An 18,297-nucleotide genomic window follows, 5' to 3' on the forward strand; every position below is an offset into this window, starting at 1 on the left:
CTTCTGGGAAAATACCCAGCAGGGGGATAGCTGGGTTGAATGGGACCTCTAGACCTAGTTTTCTGAGGACTCTCCAAACTGATTTCCACAGTGGTTTCACCAGTCTGCTGAATCAAGATCTTTATTCTCCACTTCTCCATCTGTCCTATCTTGCTAATTTCTTTGGCTTACACGATTCAAGTCACCATCGATAGCCAAATCACCTGATGACTCACTTTCAACCTCCTGCTAAAGTTGCAAAAGCAGACTTTCATGCAGTATTGTACTGAATCAGACTAATTCTACAAGAAAAATAAAAAGAAAACATTTAATAAAAAGGTATAAATACATTAAAATGTAACAGATGCCTAACATGGGTAAAACTCACCTGTTTGTACTTTGACATGCATGCATACACCTTGCTGTTCATTTTATCAAGTGGGTGAACACAGAGATTACACCCTATATTCCCCAGTGCAGCTACTGAGACTCACAGCCAGCTGGCATTATGCTAAGGTACATATTTTCATTAAAAAAGTATGGTACAGGTGTCTGCAACTCTGAGGGAAGAACTGAGAGCCCAGAACAGTCTACGGTGCTGGGAAACCTCTCTGTAAACCCAGGCTTAGCTACAGGAATCTCTGTTCCTTCCTTAATTCAGGCTTTGCCACTTCCTGCTTTGTCCTCTGACTTTTTGATATAATCAAGACCTTCTCTGTGATTTCTTCTGTAGTGTAAGACTTACTCCTCCTTTATTTTGGGATTAAAGTCAAACTCCATATCCCATGACCTGGCTGAGCCTGTCCTGTCCTACCACTTTGCTTTCTGTATTCCTCATGCAAGGACACATTTATAGAATAGCAGACTTATGGGCATATTATCGCAAAAGTTAGAAATCAATTCATAACCTGTGACTATGCTCATGCTGCCTGTCACAGATAGCTTTGACTGTCTACTTCTTTTTGATAATGTGCTGGGGCAGCTTGACTGTGTACAGCTTATGTTTTCCTTAGTTAGAAAAATATATTTTGTTTCCGATTTGTTTCAAGGACTTCATGTCTGGGACAGACTGGCCTAGTCAAGGACCCATTTAGCTCTACTTGCTCTGCACACAATCCCCTCTCCTTCTTCCCAGAATGTTAAACAGTTCCTTTTAAGTAAACCTGCCTGACAATATATGACATGATTCTTGTATTCCGTGTAACCAATCCTGTAATAACCTGCTATCAGCTTTATACTTCCCACTCACAAACCCTGTTTAAACTGAATTTAAACCTGACTCTGGGCTGGTGATTTGAACCTCTGGCTTCCCCAGCCCGCTAGCATAAAAATTGCCTTCTAACTTCTAGGTGCAAACAGTCTTCCACTTGGATTGATACTGGTTTTTCTGCTACACTGGCAGGCAACTTCTACCCCTTGTGCCTGGCCTGAGCTGTCCCCTCGGCCGTTACCTCACCCCGGTTCCCCACCCTCTTGGCTCCTGACTCATTGCCAGTTTTTCTTCTCCTCAGCTGGATGTCATATTTGCTAGGAAACTACTCTGTCCATGACCATCTCTGGGTCTGACCAAGTGCCAGGCTGAGTTAATGTGCCCTGGTGAGATGGGTGTGCCCATGGCACCCCAGCTGTTCTCTGCCCTGATGACTGTGCCTCCTGAACTAGTATCCCACAACAGTCAACACCTTGGAATAGCGATGGTGGCTTTTGTCTATGCCCTCTCTGATGTGCCTTCTATGCGCTCTTCTGTTCTGCCCTGTCCTGCAGGCTAACCTCAGGGATGGCTTCTGTAGGCTCCTTAGGCCCTCAAATCTGCTTGGCTTGGGCAGGTATGAGTGGCCTAGCAGAGACTGAACGGAGGAGGATATTGGGGTCTGTGCCTTGGGCTTCCTCCTGTGTCATCATCCTTTTTGAGGGGAGTACCAGGATTTGAACTCAAGACCTTGTACTTGCAAGGCAGGCGCTTGTGCCACTGAGCTATATCCCCGGCCTTTAGGCTTCCTCCCTCAGAGCTGCCAGGGCAGGTATGTCACTCACTGATGGCCAAGGGGTGGCCATCTGGAGTGGAGCTCCAGCTTGTCTTACTTTACTTCCAGTAAGATGCAGAGCAATACTTTTATAAAGTATAATGAAACATGAATTATTGAAAGGTTGCTAAAAAAATTAAAAATCAATGGCTTGTAAAATATAAGGCCAGATTTTTATTACTGGATTCAGTCATATTAAAATACATAATCAGAAGAAATATAACACAAATACAAAAAAGCTATTTACAAAAAACTATACATGGTGCTCAATGAAATTCTGCATATAGGTGATTACTAGAGTTGCTGCTACATGCATGAGTTCTTGTAATGTTGCAATCACACCTAAACCGAAACAGTTATGAAGGGTATATAATACTTACATTAAATGCCTATAGATATTTTGAAAGCACAATGTATATAAAATAATTTCAGTTTTTAATACAATGAACAGTTTGCTTTGTATTGTTAATTTAGCTAGGTGGAACTGGGAACATTGATACCCCAGGGAACTGAAATAGGGGGAAAATGTAACTCCAACCTGCTAGATGTTAGATATGCTGTGTTCATGTTCCCTGAAATCAAAGAATGAATTCTAAGGAACAATGGAGGTTAAGAGCAGGAAAAATTAGCTGGGCATGGTGGTACATGCCTGAAATCCCAGCACTTGGGAGGCTGGGGTAGGAAGATTGCTATGAATTTGAGGTCAGCCTGGACTACATAGTGAGTTCAAAGCTAGGCTGAACTACACAGTGAGACCCTCTCTCAAAAAAAAGAGGAAAATTTATTTGGGAACAGTAATGGGGAATAGGAGACAAGAGGGGTCCCAAGTGGTTGCCAAAGAGCCTACTTCTCTAAGAAAGTTTTATAAATTCACAGGTGGGTAAATGTGGGTTAAATTATAATTAATCAATAAGATTATAAGGATAGCTGCTTAACTAATAGTGATCCAATAGTAGCAAGGGCATATGGATAACATTAATTTTGGTTGATAATCTATAGTCAGTTTTGGTGGGAGAGGATGTCCCACACCTAATGAGATAATGGTTTATTTATATTGGACATCTCAAAAGAGTGGTACCAGTAATGTCAAACTTCCTTAGGAAAGTTTTAAAATCTGGTTATTGTTCTTTTAAATTTCTTCAGATGCACCTCCAGCCAGTTCTGATGTGTTCTCATCTCCTGCACTGACTCTCTCAAGGGCCTAGCCCTCTCTGATTGCCTATAATATTTCTATCTAATTTAGCTGTCTATAATAGTATGATGTACATGTAAACTGTATTAACATTTTTTAAAGTTGCACTTATAGTAAAATCAATCGTAAAAAATATGTTGAGGCCGGGCGTGGTGGCTCATGCCTGTAATCCCAGCACTCGGGAGGCTGAGGCAGGAGAATCGTTGTGAGTTCGAGACCAGCCTGGGATACAGGCTGCAGTTCAAGGCCAACCTGAACTGCATAGCAAGACCCTGTCTCAAAAAGACCAAAAGAAAAAAAATTTTGACAGGCAATTTCAGGAGGCTCAGGCTATTCATTTTATCCTTCTATACAAAGTGATTCAGTTTTCATAATTCATTTCCAACTTTTATCAGTAGCCAGCATGAAATAAAAGTTAGTTCTGGATCACTTCATTTCCTAAATGTAAATCATCTTTTGATGAAAAACGAAACTGAGTATGTTCTTTCCAATTTTAAGGTGTTTGGTGTTAACTTTTCACAGACTGCAGTATGATAATTGTCAACTAATGAAACGTTCTATCCCAACTTGTAGAAGTTCTGTTCTTTCAAGCTTGTATTCTTTCTTTGCATGAAAGAATTAAGACCATTAAAATACTGCAAATATCAAACAAAAGGACAGGCTGGCCTGAAAATATGCAACCAAATGAAACATGAAGAGTTCATTCTACCATTCAAATCTTCTTGACAGAACTATCCCCTTAGATAACCATCATACTTCAGGATATGATCGCAGTTGTTAAGATCAACTTTCCGTATAATTACATGATAAAGAAAATCATCTCAAATTGAATATATTAAGACTTCTTGCTTTATCACCCAGTACACCAAAAGTTTAGGTGACTTTTGTTTGTGGAAGGTGGGATGGAAAGAGTGATATTTTTAAATGAAAGAAGGAAGCAGTGTGTGGACTTACATCTTAGTGCAAGCTTCTTAATTGGAATAAGAACCCTGGAATGTTTGCTGGTCTTTCCATTGGTCATTCTCAGAGTACATTTTCATTCAAAACCTAAACTGCAAACTACATTTGCTGACATGACTGAGACAGAGATTAGGGCTGGGGCGTACCAAAAACTGGCTGGTGAAGTAGGCGTGACCTGTTAATTATAAGCTCCCAAATAGTGCACAGATCAGCTCCCAAAATCCTGCGCCTGGACTTCTCGCGATAACTCGAGCGTGTTTTCAATAGAACGCAAAGATCTGACCTCAGCCTGAGGCGTCGAATCGCAGCACTGCTTTTCAGAACCTCTATGTAGGTCTCCCATGTTTCCTCAGGATTTAGACAGCATAAAAAGGTACATCAGCGCCATGAAGGCTTTGCTATTACAACCTTCTGTGACAGCCCACGCTGTTTCCCAGACGCAGTGTGTACTTTTATCTTTGCTCGCACCCTCTTTTTCTATTTACTCAGTCCAAGCTTGCTCTGCAAAGGCAGTTTTTCTCTTACCCTTCAGTTTTGCGGTCTTGAATAAACTTTGCCACTGCTTTTTTGCTCATTTTGTTCAATTCTTTGAGGCAAGAAGAACCTGGAATCCAACTGCAGAAGGAGAGTCGAACAATCCAGAACCCAGTAACATTTAGTTAGTGAGTCACATTTTAGAAACAAGCTATCTGGTAATATGACCATGAACGTTGTTGTTATGACAATGGCCAGTTGCTGTACAATTTTCTAAACATCTACTCTTGATTGCTGTCCGCCTCTCATCGTGGACTGGTGGCAGTTGACAGACCCATACAGATCTGTGAACCACACTTTGAGTAACACTGCTCTACCTGATTATTTTATTCCAACTCCCAATACACCCTTCTGAGCCTAGGGAGAATAACAGCTTGGCTGCAACTAACTCTAGGTTACTTCACTCTTCCTATGATAACTCATAGCTACACCTTTATAAATTGTCATGGTGTACTTTCAGTAAACCTTGAATCATCCTAGTTTAAGAGTGCCATGTGCTTGCTCTTGGGAAATGGTTGCTGATACGTCTGCATCATGTAGCACTCTGCCAGCACCAAGGAGGTGGATGACAGGTGGCTACTGGAGAAATGATCAATTTTTTTTTTTTTTTTGAGACAGGGTCTCACTGTACAGTTCAGGCTGGCCTTGAGCTCACTTTGTAGCCCAGGCTGGTCTCGAACTTGCAACAATCTTCCTGCCTCAGCCTCCAGAGTGCTGGGATTACAGGTGTGCACCACCACACCTGGCTCAGATGCTCTTTTGAAGAAATAAGATGTTTTGCAGGAAGTTCAGAAAAGAATAAAGGCTCCGCATGAACCCTTGCTTCTTCCTGAGAAGGACTTCATCTTCATATCTGGGGTTCCGAGCCAGTGGCACCACGAGCTCATACAGCACATTTGTGCGGATCAGAAGAAGGCTGTGGGGCCTGGGGATATAGTTCAGTGGCATAAGCGCCTGCCTGGCAAGTGCAAGGTCATGAGTTCGATCCCCAGTACCGCATTAAAAAAAAAAAAAAAGAGAAGGCTGTATTTCCTGAAGGACGCAGCTGCTTTTCGCTTAAATACTCACAGTTTTAGCTGGCTGGTCTGCCCTGAGCTGAGCAAACTAGCAAGTTGCTTTGTTTAGAAAGGTCCTCTGAAGAAGCTTGTTATGGCTCAGATTCTGTGCGAATGTGATATTTTGTTTGCAGGGTGATCTTTCTCATGGCTGTCCTCCTTAGCATCGTGAGTGCAGGACACCCCTGATAGCCTGGTGCAAATAGGAAGCATTTCAATTCTATGGGGCCCCAGGGTCTCCGGTGTCAAATGCTTTTTTTTTTTTTTTTTTGGTTCCACTGAGTGTAATGGTGCTGTTCCTGAGAGGCCTGCAGGATCTCCAGCTGTCTGTGACTAGGGGCAACCATGGGGAGTAGGGACTGGGAAGTAACCTTTCCTGACTGGAACCGGCCTCGCTCCCTTAGGTGGTTCGATGACCTTGGGAGTGGGTTGAGGAACCGGAAGGGAAAGTTCAAGGGAACAGGGTGGGAAAACCAGACAACCTGTCAGCACCTCATGATTCAGCCCTTCCTGCTACAGAGGAGTGATTTTGTTTGACATGAATTCTCAGAATGCCTGACACACCCACAAGCCAGCAGGCCCCAACCCATCCCAGGCCCATTGTGAATGAAGTGAGGGTTTATGCCAACTTCTGGTTTCGGCCCCATGCCTTTCTCCCTTCTGAATGGTATCTTCCCCCAGGGAGAGCTAGTGGGTATAAAGAACCATCCAGAGGCTTGCATGGAATTGACCCCATCATGCTTGAGCCCAAGAGGGGAAGTTGTTTTAGGGGAACCAGCTTCCTGTCTTTGCTGAAAGTTGGGCACACCTTAGCTTTTATTATTCTGTAATCTCCCAATCAGATGGGTCGGATATTGGTTTGGGGGAAATAAGGGATATTTACTCTGTAATCAAACCAAAAGTTTGATTTGGGGATGATGTCAGAGGTGGTGAAACTGGGAAGACTTGGGAGAGGTGACTTGGGAAGCCTGGGGAAGATGCTCCTCTTCCCTCCAGAATCAGAGTTTACGTAGAGACACCTTTTCACATGGCCAGCGGGGTCATCACCAGAACAGAATACTCACTGCAGAGCCTAGGGATTTAGCTCAGCAGCACAGCACCTGCCTGGCAAGTGCAAGGTCGTGAGTTCAATTCCCGGTACCAGAAAAAAACAAACAAACAAACAAAAAAAGCTCAGAATACTCGCTGCATTTTGGAAACTGAAGAAATCTCAAGAGAATGTCACCCCTTTCTGTTAGGCTAGGACACCAAAGCTCAATGAGATGTGTGATTGGTGATGATTATCCCAGAAATAATGAAACCAAGGCTAGAATCCAGGTCTTGTGGCTGATGCCCAGTGTAATTTCTACTAAGCTATGCTGCCTCTCAAAGTAGTCCTCTCTCTATTCGTTCATTCATTCATTCATGAGATATTTATTGTAACACTGGTGTTACATGCCTGGCATTGTGATACATGCTAGATCTACAGCAAGATAGACATCATCTTCTTGGAGCTTATATAGAATAATAAGACACATTACACAAATAAGTATGTTATAAACAATGACAAAATTGTTGAATACTAAAAGGGACTCGAGGACACTAATGATATTACAGTGTACAGGAGCAGCTTCACCTAGCCCAAGTGGGAGTAGGGATGGTGAGATGCAGGAAGGCTTCTGTGATTCTTTTCAGTGACCTTGAGCTAAGACTCGAAGGTTGAGTAGACAACTGGGAGGGGAAGGGCCTGGCAGGTGGTCCAGGACAGGAAAGATACAGAGCTTTGAAATAACTCCAGACAGCCCTGTGGCCTGGTATATGAATGGTTTCAAGATAGAAAGTGGGTTGGAAAGGTGGGCAAAGCCAGGGCATTCAGAGCCTTGTAAGCTATGGCCAGGATTCTGGACTCTATCAGAGGTGTAGTGGGAAGTCAATGGCAAGTTTCAAACAGATAGGGAGCACAGATGGGGAGCACAATTGGATGCAGGGAGTTACATACCTTACACAAGAGAGGATGGGGGCTTGGGCCGGGATAGGCCTAGTGGGGGGAAAAAAGGCAGGCATCACAATATTTAGAGGGCAGCTTGGTCCTCTAGCAATGTGAAAATGGGGATGAGGGGTGATATTAAGAGTAACTCCTGGTGCTAGCACAGATGGGGGAGATGGCAACTCCTGAAGCCAATGAACGCTGCTGGAGGAGTGGGCCTGGGGGTGGGGGAGATCAGTGTCTCGCATGTCATTCTTAGAACCCTGGGGGATGAAGAGGAAAAGGCCCAGAGAAGGCAGGACTGCAGTGCCGGAAAGAGGTCTGCTTTGGAAACAGGAACTTGGGGGTCATGTCATAGAGACAGTGACTGAAGCTGTTAGAGTAGAGGAGCTCACTTATATTTTTTTAATTTTTAAATTTTTTTTTTTTTGATACCCGGAATCAAACTCATGACCTTGCGCTTGCCAGGCAGGCGCTTGTGCTGCTGAGTTATATCCCTGGCCCAAGGAGCTCATTTAGGGAAAGAGATCAGACCAAAAAGGAAAGAGATAAATGAAGGAAATATCATGCGTATTCCACTGTGAAAAATAATGTGCACCTAAGGACGTGTTCTGCCTTTATTTCTTAGACCTGTGCTGGAGATTACATTATCATCTCTTGGCTTCAAGCCCACGCTCTCTACTCAGCTTGAGGTGCTGGCCTGCGGACCATGTTTCATCTTAGCCTACAGGGCAGCAGGGAGTTCTTGGAGGTGACTGAGAGGCTAGGGAAAGGCGAAGAAATTTTCTTTTCCTATTTGGCCTCTGCACTCCTAACAGCATTGCCAAAGTTGGCATTCATCCCAGCGGTGGCAGCTGGCTCCAAGAGCAGCAAGTAATGCCACGTGTGGCCCTTATGCCCTCTCAGATGAGGCTTGCCATGCTCCCTCAAGTACCAATATCTTTACCACCAGGCTTCCCTGAAGGCCATTTTTCCTGAGCCTGGCTACTTCCTCCTGTGCTCACGGATGCCTTCAGGACTTGGGTAGAAATGCCTGCCCTCCAGCTGGAGGGAGCCTGGAGACAGGAGCTCTCCTACTCCTGTGGGGCGTAGGAGGCGGGGCTCATAATGTGGGGCCTGGCAAACACTCCATGCAAACTCCTGCAGTAGGGGACTTGACTGAAGTTTAGCATGGCTTCTGGCAGCCTTAGGTGTGTCATGGGACAACCCAGGCCCCTTTTAAGTTCCTGCCTGGAACAGCTCAGGATGTCTGAAATATTTACTGTTTGTTTTAGCCAACACCTATGATAGGCCCCCAACCTCCTTTTCTTAGAGCATTTACTAAAAAGGACTTATCACTGTGAATACTTTATCTCTCTGAGATACATATGTATCTTCTGCAACTCAGCAGTGTTTTGCTGGAGGACCTGAAAGTCATCGCTTTGAAATACCATCAGGAAGTGCAGGACATCTGCCTCCGGGTCTCGGTGGGAGGATAAATCCTTACTTTGATTATGGCCAGCTGGCAGTCACCTCCGGGCTAATCACACTTACACAACCCTCGGCGATTTTCCTTAGTCCTGGTTCACTCCCTTCCCCATCCATATTCACACTCTGAAATTCCCAGTCACCTCTGCGCAGATTGGAACGGTGCTCAGCTCTTTCTCCAACTGTCAGGAGCTACTGAATAAAGCCTGTTTTCCTCACTTTGACTAATCCCTGCCTTTGTTTATCCTTGCCAAAAGCTTCCCCAAAGTAGATGATTCAAAGTGCGATTGGCAGCCAAGAAAACAGCAAAGCCATCATGGAGGTTTAATTATTTATTTTTAAAATTACCTATGTCTTTCCAGGAAGGACTGAAGAGGTGTACTAAAAGGCAGAATCCAATAGGAGAAATAAAGAGAAAAGGAAAAATAAACAGTCTTGAGAGAATGACAGTGTATTGGTTAGGGTACAATAGGGAGGTACAGGCTAACACGTTATACCAAAAAGAATCCAAAATACAGTGCTTAGCTGGGCATGGTGGCGCACGCCTGTAATCCCAGCATCGGGAGGCTGAGGCAGGAGGATCATTGCAAGTTCGAGACCAGCCTGAGCTACAAAGTGAGCTCAAGGCCAGTCTGAACTGCATAGCGAGACCCTGTCTCAAAAACAAACCAAAAAAAAAAAAAAAAAAAAGCCAAAATACAGTGCTTAAATGAGAAAGCTGTTTCTCTATTACATAACAAGGATTATATTATCCAGAGTGACAAGGGTGGCTCCTTCATTAACACGTAGTTTCCATCATGGAGTACAGGATGGTGTTCTGGTCCAGCTTTTCCTCAGGAGGAAATAGGGTAAAGTTAGGGCATTGAAGACAACATGAGCTATCCTTTATTTTTTTATTTTTTGGTACTGGGAATCAAACTCAGGACCTTGCACTTACCGGGCAGGCGCTGTGCTGCTGAGCTATATCCCCGACCCGAGCTATCCTTTAAAAAAAAGAAAACTACTTTGTTCAAAGGCAGAACTTGGAGGTGGATCTATCTTTTCCAGGTACACCCCACTGTCCAACCTTGGCTGGGTGGCCACATGTACCTGCAAGAGAAGTTAGAAAAGATAGTCTCTTGTTAGGTGGCTGTATGTCCAGTGGAATTCTTACTATGAAACTGGGCAATGAACACAATTAAGGGGAAGAAAAGAAAAAAAAGATGAATATCTAAAACTAAGAGTCAAAGATTTGATTGGCAGTAGTAGCAGTCCCCTATCATGAGGGCATATTGACATGCACAATAAATAAAAAAAAAAAAAGCAAAAACCAAGCTAGGTGTGGTGGCGCTCACCTGTAATCCCAGCACTTGGGAGGCTGAGGCAGGAGAATTGTTGTGAGTTCAAGACCAGCCTGGGCTACAAAGTGAGCTCAAGGCTGGCCTGAACTGCACAGCAAGATCCTGTCTCAGAAAAGACCAAAGCAAAACCCAAAACAACAAGAAACTAGCCAAATGTGCACAGGATCCTTACATTTTCTTTATAAAATTTATTTGTGACTTAACTCTCTCTAACTTAAATGTCTATAAATCAATTTAAGATTTATGCTAATAATGTATATATCCCCTGATATTATATATCTCAATATTTAAGAAAATATAAATATAGAAATTGGAAATCACTTGAAAAGCAGTAACAAAAAGTAACTGTGTTAATGTTTTGGGGTGTCCTTCCAGATATGTGCAACAGTCCCATGTTACTCCACTGTAAGAACAGACCAAAATGCGTGCTAGGTCCAATTCTAAGACTATTCTAAAACTCCGGATACTTTTTTATCTTTTACAATGATAACAAGAGCTGGGATAAACATTTTAACCAAATCATTTTTTGTGTATGTCTTTTTTGAGACAGGGTTTCACTATGCAGTTCAGGCTGAACTTGAGCTCACTTTGTAGCCCAGGCTGGCCTTGAACTCATATTGAGCCTCTTGTTTCAGCCTCCCGAGTGCTAGGATTACAGGGGTGCACCACCATGCCCAGTTTAACTAAATCTTTGTTCTTATACTTCATCCATAAATATATCCAAAAGATAAGGACCCTCATTTAAAAATATGACAGTACACAGGTGTGGTGGTGCACACCTATAATCCCAGCACTCAAGAGGCTGAGGCAGGAGAATTGTTACAAGTTCAAGAGCAGCCTAGGGGCTGGGGATATAGCTCAGCATCACAAGCACCTGCCTGGCAAATGTAAGGTCCTGAATTTGATTCCTAATACCAAAAAAAAAAAAAAAAAAGACCAGCCTGGGCTACAAAGTGAGCTCAAGGCCAACCTGGACTGCATAGCGAGACCCTGTCTCAAAAAGACAAACAACAACAAAAAGATAGTAATAACAATACTGTTGTTACACATAAGAAATTAAATAATTCCAGTTTATCATCAAATACTTAATGTTTAGATTTCCCCAATTCCCTTGTAACTGTTTCTTGCCACCCTTTCTTTTGGTAACTATATCTCAACACACAGGTTTAATTCATTCTTTAGGATAAATGCTTACATTTTAAGTACTAGGTTAAAGGTATGTGATGATTGGATCTAGAAAGATCTGGACATATTTATTCATCAGCCTTAGCCATTCCAAAGAACATTTTGTATGCATGTGACTATGGAATGGATGAGGAATGTGTATGCATGTGTGTGTGGTATGTGTGTGTGTATGCGTTACTGGTTTTTGTTTTGTTTCTTGAGACAGTATGTATTTCAGGCTGGACTTGAATTCATGGCAATCCTCCTACCTCAGCCTCCTGAATGCTGGGATCACAGGCTTGTGCGTCCACACTGGCACCACAGATGTTCTTAAAAAGAAGATATATGTTCTGGTCCAGTGAAATTCCTTCCAGGCCCTGCTCACTCAGTGTTATATTAACTATAACATTTGCACTAATATGGTATTTATAATTTAGGTAGAATCAGCAATAAATGTGTCAAGTGAAGGGTCTGTTTTTTTGTTTCTTTTTTTTTTTGGTAGTTTTGAGACAGGGTTTTGCTATGCATTTCAGGTTGGCCTTGAATTTACCTTGTAGCCCAGGATGCCCTCAAACTTGCACAGATCCTCCTGCCTCGGCCTCCTGAGTGCTGGGGTTACAGGTGCGCGCCACCACACCTGGCAGGAATGTTTGCTAACTAGAATTTTTTGAGCTGCTCTACAAGGTATTTTAAAACACATCCTTTTCAGAACACTAAGTCTAGGGAAGATGTGGAACTTGAGTTTTAGTCATTCATTTGACAAACACTTATTAAGCACTAAATGTTAGACACTGGAGGTATCAGTAATTGTCACTACTCTTAAGGACTAAGGTAGGACAAATATGTCCTAAAAAGTATTACACCAAGCTGCCCCGGATATTAAAGCCAGTGCTGCGCTACTCAAATTAGGAGCCACCAGACAGTGGCAGGTATAGAACTTTTCCCTCAGTGCAGAATAACACGCCTATGCAGATGTGCTTGAGGATTCACAGTTTCCAGGTGTTTGCACTTTGGCTTAGAAGCTGCTCATAATATGAGCAAGAGAGGAATGCCTGGCATCACTAACTAAAACTAAAATCAAAGTTAGGAGTCTTATTAGAAGCTAGAATCTGAACTTAAGAAAATGTTAGCCTAGGAAATTTCCTGGCTGAGTTGGCTGTGGGAGAATAATGAATCACTTGTTTGTTTCAGCAGGGCTGAGTTTCCGAGGAGCTCTGCGGCTGTCTGGGTCCACGTGACCACATGCTGCTCTGTGTGCTTTAGACAGGGAGAGCCCTTTGCAGCTTCCTCGACATTTTCACGAAACCAGACCACTTCTTCCACAATTTGCTCACAGCGTCTCTCTGGAGATCCCCTGGCTTTCTCTCCCAGTAGACTATATTCACTTAAGGATCGCTTAAGGGATTTCTCTATGTCTCAGGGATTGGATTGGGCTGTGTGCTACAGCTAGGAAAAGGATTAAGACACACAGTTCCTAGTCGAGCAGAGGGGATGAACATGAAACTAGCTAGTCATAACAAAGGCAGAATGCACTAAGTGTTGTAAAAGGCTCATGGTGGGAAATTGAAGAAAAAGAGAGAGGACATTCAATTTAAGGGATTAGGGGAAGCTTGATGAAGGAGATGACATCTGACTCAGCTCTAAAACATATGTAGAAAGGGCCGGGGATATAGCTCAGCCTGGCAAGTGCGAGGTTGTGAGTTTGATTTCTGGTACCAACAAAACCCAAAAAACAAAGACATGTGTTAGAATAGAATGGCATGGAGTACGGTCTTCTGGGGATTTGTTCAGATTCATGAAATATAAAATTCTTCCAGCACACAGCCTGTGGCTGGTCTCAATCCCTTTCCACCCTGAGTCTTCCCAGACTCTGCCTCATGGTCCTTCACGACCTCCCGGTGAGACTCCATGATGGAGGTGTTTGTTTTTTTTTTGTTTTTTTTTGTTTTGTGTGTGTGTGTGTGTCTTTTTGAGACAGGGTCTCACTGTACAGTTCAGGCTGGCCTTGAGCTCACTTGGTAGCCCAGGCTGGTCTCAAACTTGCAATGATCTTCCTGCCTCAGTCTCCCAAATGCTGGGATTACAGGCATGTGCCACCATGCCCGGTTCATGATGGAGATTTTTAATAAATTATTCCAGCACTCTCTTGCTTCTGACTTTTGTATGTATCTGTCTTGCTAATCTCCAACCCTGCTTCGATGGGATCAGGGTTATTTATTCTGCACCATGATTCTCAACTGTCCCCCTGCCAGTGTGATGCATTGCCCTGTGCTTTCCCCAGCCTGCTGTGCCCTTGCCCTTCTGCTTGGAAAGAGGAATTCCTTTCCAGTTAAACTCTTCATTTATTTATTTATTTTTTGGTACGGGGAATTGAACTCAGGACCTTGTGCTTTCCAGGCAGGCGCTTAGGCCACTGAGCTCTATCCCTGGCCCTGTTAAACTCTTTAGCCCATTTCTCATTTCCTCTTCCAGGATCTAGTCCCTCCTTTTATCTTCTTTTTCATATCTCCAGTTTTCATTGCCTATAAATGGCTCTCTTCTGAGGGCCAGAGCCAGGGCTTAAAGGGTCTGCAGCGTATTCACTCTTAGGAGCTCTCCTCAATAAAAATACAGGGCTGAGGGAGCAGCTCAGTGGCAGAGCACTTGCCTGACGTGCATTTGATCCCCAGAACTGCAAAAAACAAAGAAAGACAAAATAAAATTATAAATATCCAATTAGGAACAGAAGTTAATATTTACTTAGAAGGGGCCTGGGTAAGCAGAAGGGGCCTGAAGCTTACTTCACAGTACGTCCACCTCTGTCTGTGCTATCTAAAACAGGGCCGAATCCAAACACTTGCCCTTGCTTTGCCTCTGCTGCATCTCTCTTATCAATCTGGAACTTCCCCAGGGTGTAGTCTGCGCACACTGGCCCCACTCCACGCCACTCGGACTCCTGGCCACCATTCAATCGCAATGGTCTTCCCTAAAACACCGTTCACTTCCTAATTCCTTTTTTTTTTTTCCACTTCCTAATTTCTAAAGCCCATGGCCTTTTCTTTTTTTCTTTCTCATGGCCTTTTGTTTTTTTTTGTTTGTTTTTTTTGGTGTTTTCTCCGGTACCGGGAACCAAACTCACGACCTTGCGCTTGCCAGGCAGGCGCTTTTGCCGCTGAGCTAAATCCCCAGCCCCTCTCATGGCCTTTTCTTGGTCCTGAACTTTTTACAAAGAATTTGACACACAGGCCATCCTTTGACTTTTCCAGATGGCTCCCTTCCCAGCGGTGGTGTTTGTTCAGGTTTCCTTCAATGGCCCGGGTTGTCTTTCTTCTTTGACTCAATGAAGACACCTAGGCTGAGGCTTCTACCATCATTCCATGCAGCTGACACATAATTATAAGTCGCTTGCCTTGTTTCCCTTATAAACTCTAGGCCCAAGGCCAAATTGTCTGCATGATGTCCCTTTTTTTTTGCGGGGGGTGGGGGTGGGGGTGGGGGTTGGGTTTTTTTCTGGTACCGGGCATCAAATTCTCGACCATGCGCTTGCCAGGCAGGTGCTGTGCCACTGAGCTAAATCCCCAGCCCCTGCATGATGTCCCATTAACATGTCAAATCTAACATATGTTCCTGACTATGTTGATGGCAGCACTCCTTTTTGTTCTGGAAACTTCTCTGTTTCCTTTCTCCTTTTCTGGTCTCTACTACCTTCAGAATCCATGTTGTACTTCTTATTCCTAGGGCCACTTCTCTTACTTTAGTTTTTCTCATTTCCATTTGGGTGATGCAGTGTCTTTATGGTTTGGAACTGCAGAACTCACAGCTAGGTGTAAATTGTCCTATGAATTAATGGCAGGCCAGACATAGAACCTGGGTTTCCTGCCTCTTCTTGGTGACTATGTTACTCTTTTAAACCCACTGAAACTCTTTTTGGACATTACTGCCGCATTCATTTCTCTCTCACCAAAGGAAGCTCTAGTCCCTGACTTGGGATGTCAGGGCTTTAAACATCTGGCCACAAATGGAGCCTCAGCTTCATCTTTCTCATGACCCCTCGCTGTACCACATAATCAACCGAGTTCTTGGATGTTCTCAGAACATGACCACACTTCTATGAAATTATTTCTTTCCCCTGATATGTAGTAGTCTGGCTCTTTTATCACATCAGACCTGATGTGGTTTTTTGAGACAGGGTTTCACTATGTAGCCGAGGCTGGCCTTGAACCTTGAATTGATCTTTCTGCCTCAGCTTCTCAAGAGCTGGGATTACAGATGTGCCCCACCAGGCCCAGATGTGTTTGCTATCGTTACTACTATTACTATTTTGTGACACTAGAGATTGAACCCAGGGAGTGTTGTGCTGCATCCTTAGCATATATCTATCTATCTATCTATCTATCTATCTATCTATCTATCTATCTATTTAAATTTCACAACAGGGTCTTGCTGAGTTGCCCAGGTTGGCCTTGAACTTGCAATCTCCCTGCTTCAACCTCCTAAATAGCTGGGATGACAGATGTGTGCCACCACACCTTGTTATTATGTTTATTTATGTGTCTGTATTAGGCATTGTGGAGATTCTCCAGCATCCACTGCATTCTAGATGATTGGAAATCCAATGAGTGATCCCCTCTATCGATCTATGACACATTTCTGGCCAAGGACATGTTGGGTAAGTCTTCTGGGAGGATTCTTGGAAAGTTCCCAAGCCTTGGAAGAAGGTATGGAAGAATATGTCCTTTCTGCCCCTGGATGTCTGCATACGACCTGCCAAAAAGTGACAGCCAGCTTGCTCTCAGCCTGAGAGGAGAAACAAGGGCTCTTAATGATATTATTAAGCCACACATCAACTGATGCTGGAGCCCGTTGTGCCTCTGGACTGCCTACTACAAGAAGCAATACATTTCCTTATCATCCAAGCCAGTAAATCACAGTTTTCTGTAATTTGAAGCCTAAAGGACCAGGAAACAGTGTTTTGCTTTTAATGCTGCACATTAAACTTCTTGAATCCAAAGACTATATTCACTTTTTAGCCCTCTCAGGACTTTGCACCCAACTGTAAAATCAGTTGCAATTTAGAAAACTACTTATTTTCATAGCAATTTAGAGATAACAACATAAAGCTCAGATAGATTAAACAACTTGCTTAGGGCAATTTCTTTCTTAAAGTCATACCAAGTTCTGACTAGGGTGTACCCCTTTGCCTTGAACCCTCTTCTGTTACTGTCGTGTCTGTAAGGGTCCTGAGTGCTGCAGACTGTGACAAGCCATGCAGCAATAAGGGGAATTTAAGTTAGACATTTCTGGCTCAGAGCCCAGGACTGAAACCTCTTCTTTTCCCCATTCCAGGGTGCAGTGCTGGAGTCATGAGTGTCTGTAAGAACAAATTTTACATGCAGAGGTATTTTCCTAGGGAGATGGATTATAGCTTTATTTTTAAATTCCCAAATGGGTCTGTGCCCCCTAAAGCCTAAGAAGCACTATAATGTGTTAATTTCAGAAGTGAAAATAAAAAGTTTTTCTAAAAAACTTTTTTTTTTTTTTTTTGAGATGGGGGTTTTTATGTATTGACCAGGCTGGCTTTGAGCTCATCCTGTTGCTTCAGCTTCTGAGTAGCTGGGATTTAGTATACGATACCACACTCAGCTGGGAAAATAAAACTTTTAAAATGTTCCTCATTTAGTGGACTTAATATCTCCCAATGTTGTGGTGTATTATCTAAGGGAACCAGCGGACCAAGGGCCTCTTCCCGTAAAACATGAAGCAGGGGACATCTAGGCACGGAAGGGCTAGGTATTTCTTGTCAAGACCAGTGTAACAGAAAAATGCAGGACTCCTTGTAGAGAATTTAAGAATTTTAAGATGGTGACAAAGAGCATTACACCAAGTGCCAGCTTTTTCTAACCTGGAAGACCTGTGTACCAGTATAGGTTGTACAACCTTGAGGCTGGTCCTGCCTCCAGGAGCCATTACTACACATAACTGCCTGCCCCGTTATGCTGTATTCCTTTGGATGGCCACGTAGTACTTCATCCATTTTTGGAGCACTTAGAATGTGTCAGGGCTGCAATAATTACAAGCGTTCACTCTAACTCTGTACGTCCACCACATAGCAGGTCCTTTTCTAAATTCTAGGGATGCAGCTCACAATGACATCTGTGTTAGGCAGTGATAAGGAAGACCTAACAGGGAAAGTATCAGACAGGGAAAGGTGCTGAGCAATCAATTAGCATAAGGTAATGTGACTTAGAGGGACTGCTTGGTGATTTTAGATTGGGTGGTTAGGGAAGACCTCTTTGAAATAACACTTAAGACCCTAATGAAACTAGGGGCCAGATCTTCTTCTACTGGAAGAGAAGCCTTATCCTAAGCCTGAGAGACAGAGCCAGAGCTCACCGCAGGATGGGGTGCGCAGCAGCACAGGTGGGGGTCAGCAAAAGGAGGAACTCGTGGAAACGGGTGAGCAGGCGCCAAGTCCTCCTGGTCCGCGTGCTGTTTTAGGGCACAGAGCGTGGTGAGGTCCCCATGAGGCCCCAGCGGGCCCGGAGCAGGGACGGCTCCGATTCGGGTCGCTGGCGTCCCGGGAGCCCAGCCAGGACCGACGTAGCCAAGGCGGGGCGCGGGGTCCCGGGCGCGCCTG

General features: G+C 43.8%; 1 long non-coding RNA gene across 1 annotated transcript; it reads right to left on the reverse strand.

Moving 5' to 3' along the window:
• Nucleotides 1-9,874: 9,874 nt before the first annotated feature.
• Nucleotides 9,875-18,291, reverse strand: LOC102013779. The gene is made up of 3 exons (XR_262514.2): nt 18,054-18,291; nt 10,115-10,266; nt 9,875-10,009 (listed from the first exon to the last, which is right to left on the reverse strand). It is a non-coding gene; the product is annotated as an uncharacterized LOC102013779 (long non-coding RNA).
• Nucleotides 18,292-18,297: the final 6 nt, after the last annotated feature.

Source organism: Chinchilla lanigera, unplaced genomic scaffold (genome assembly GCF_000276665.1).
Source record: "Chinchilla lanigera isolate Chin_1 unplaced genomic scaffold, ChiLan1.0 scaffold00049, whole genome shotgun sequence".
NCBI lineage: Eukaryota > Metazoa > Chordata > Mammalia > Rodentia > Chinchillidae > Chinchilla > Chinchilla lanigera.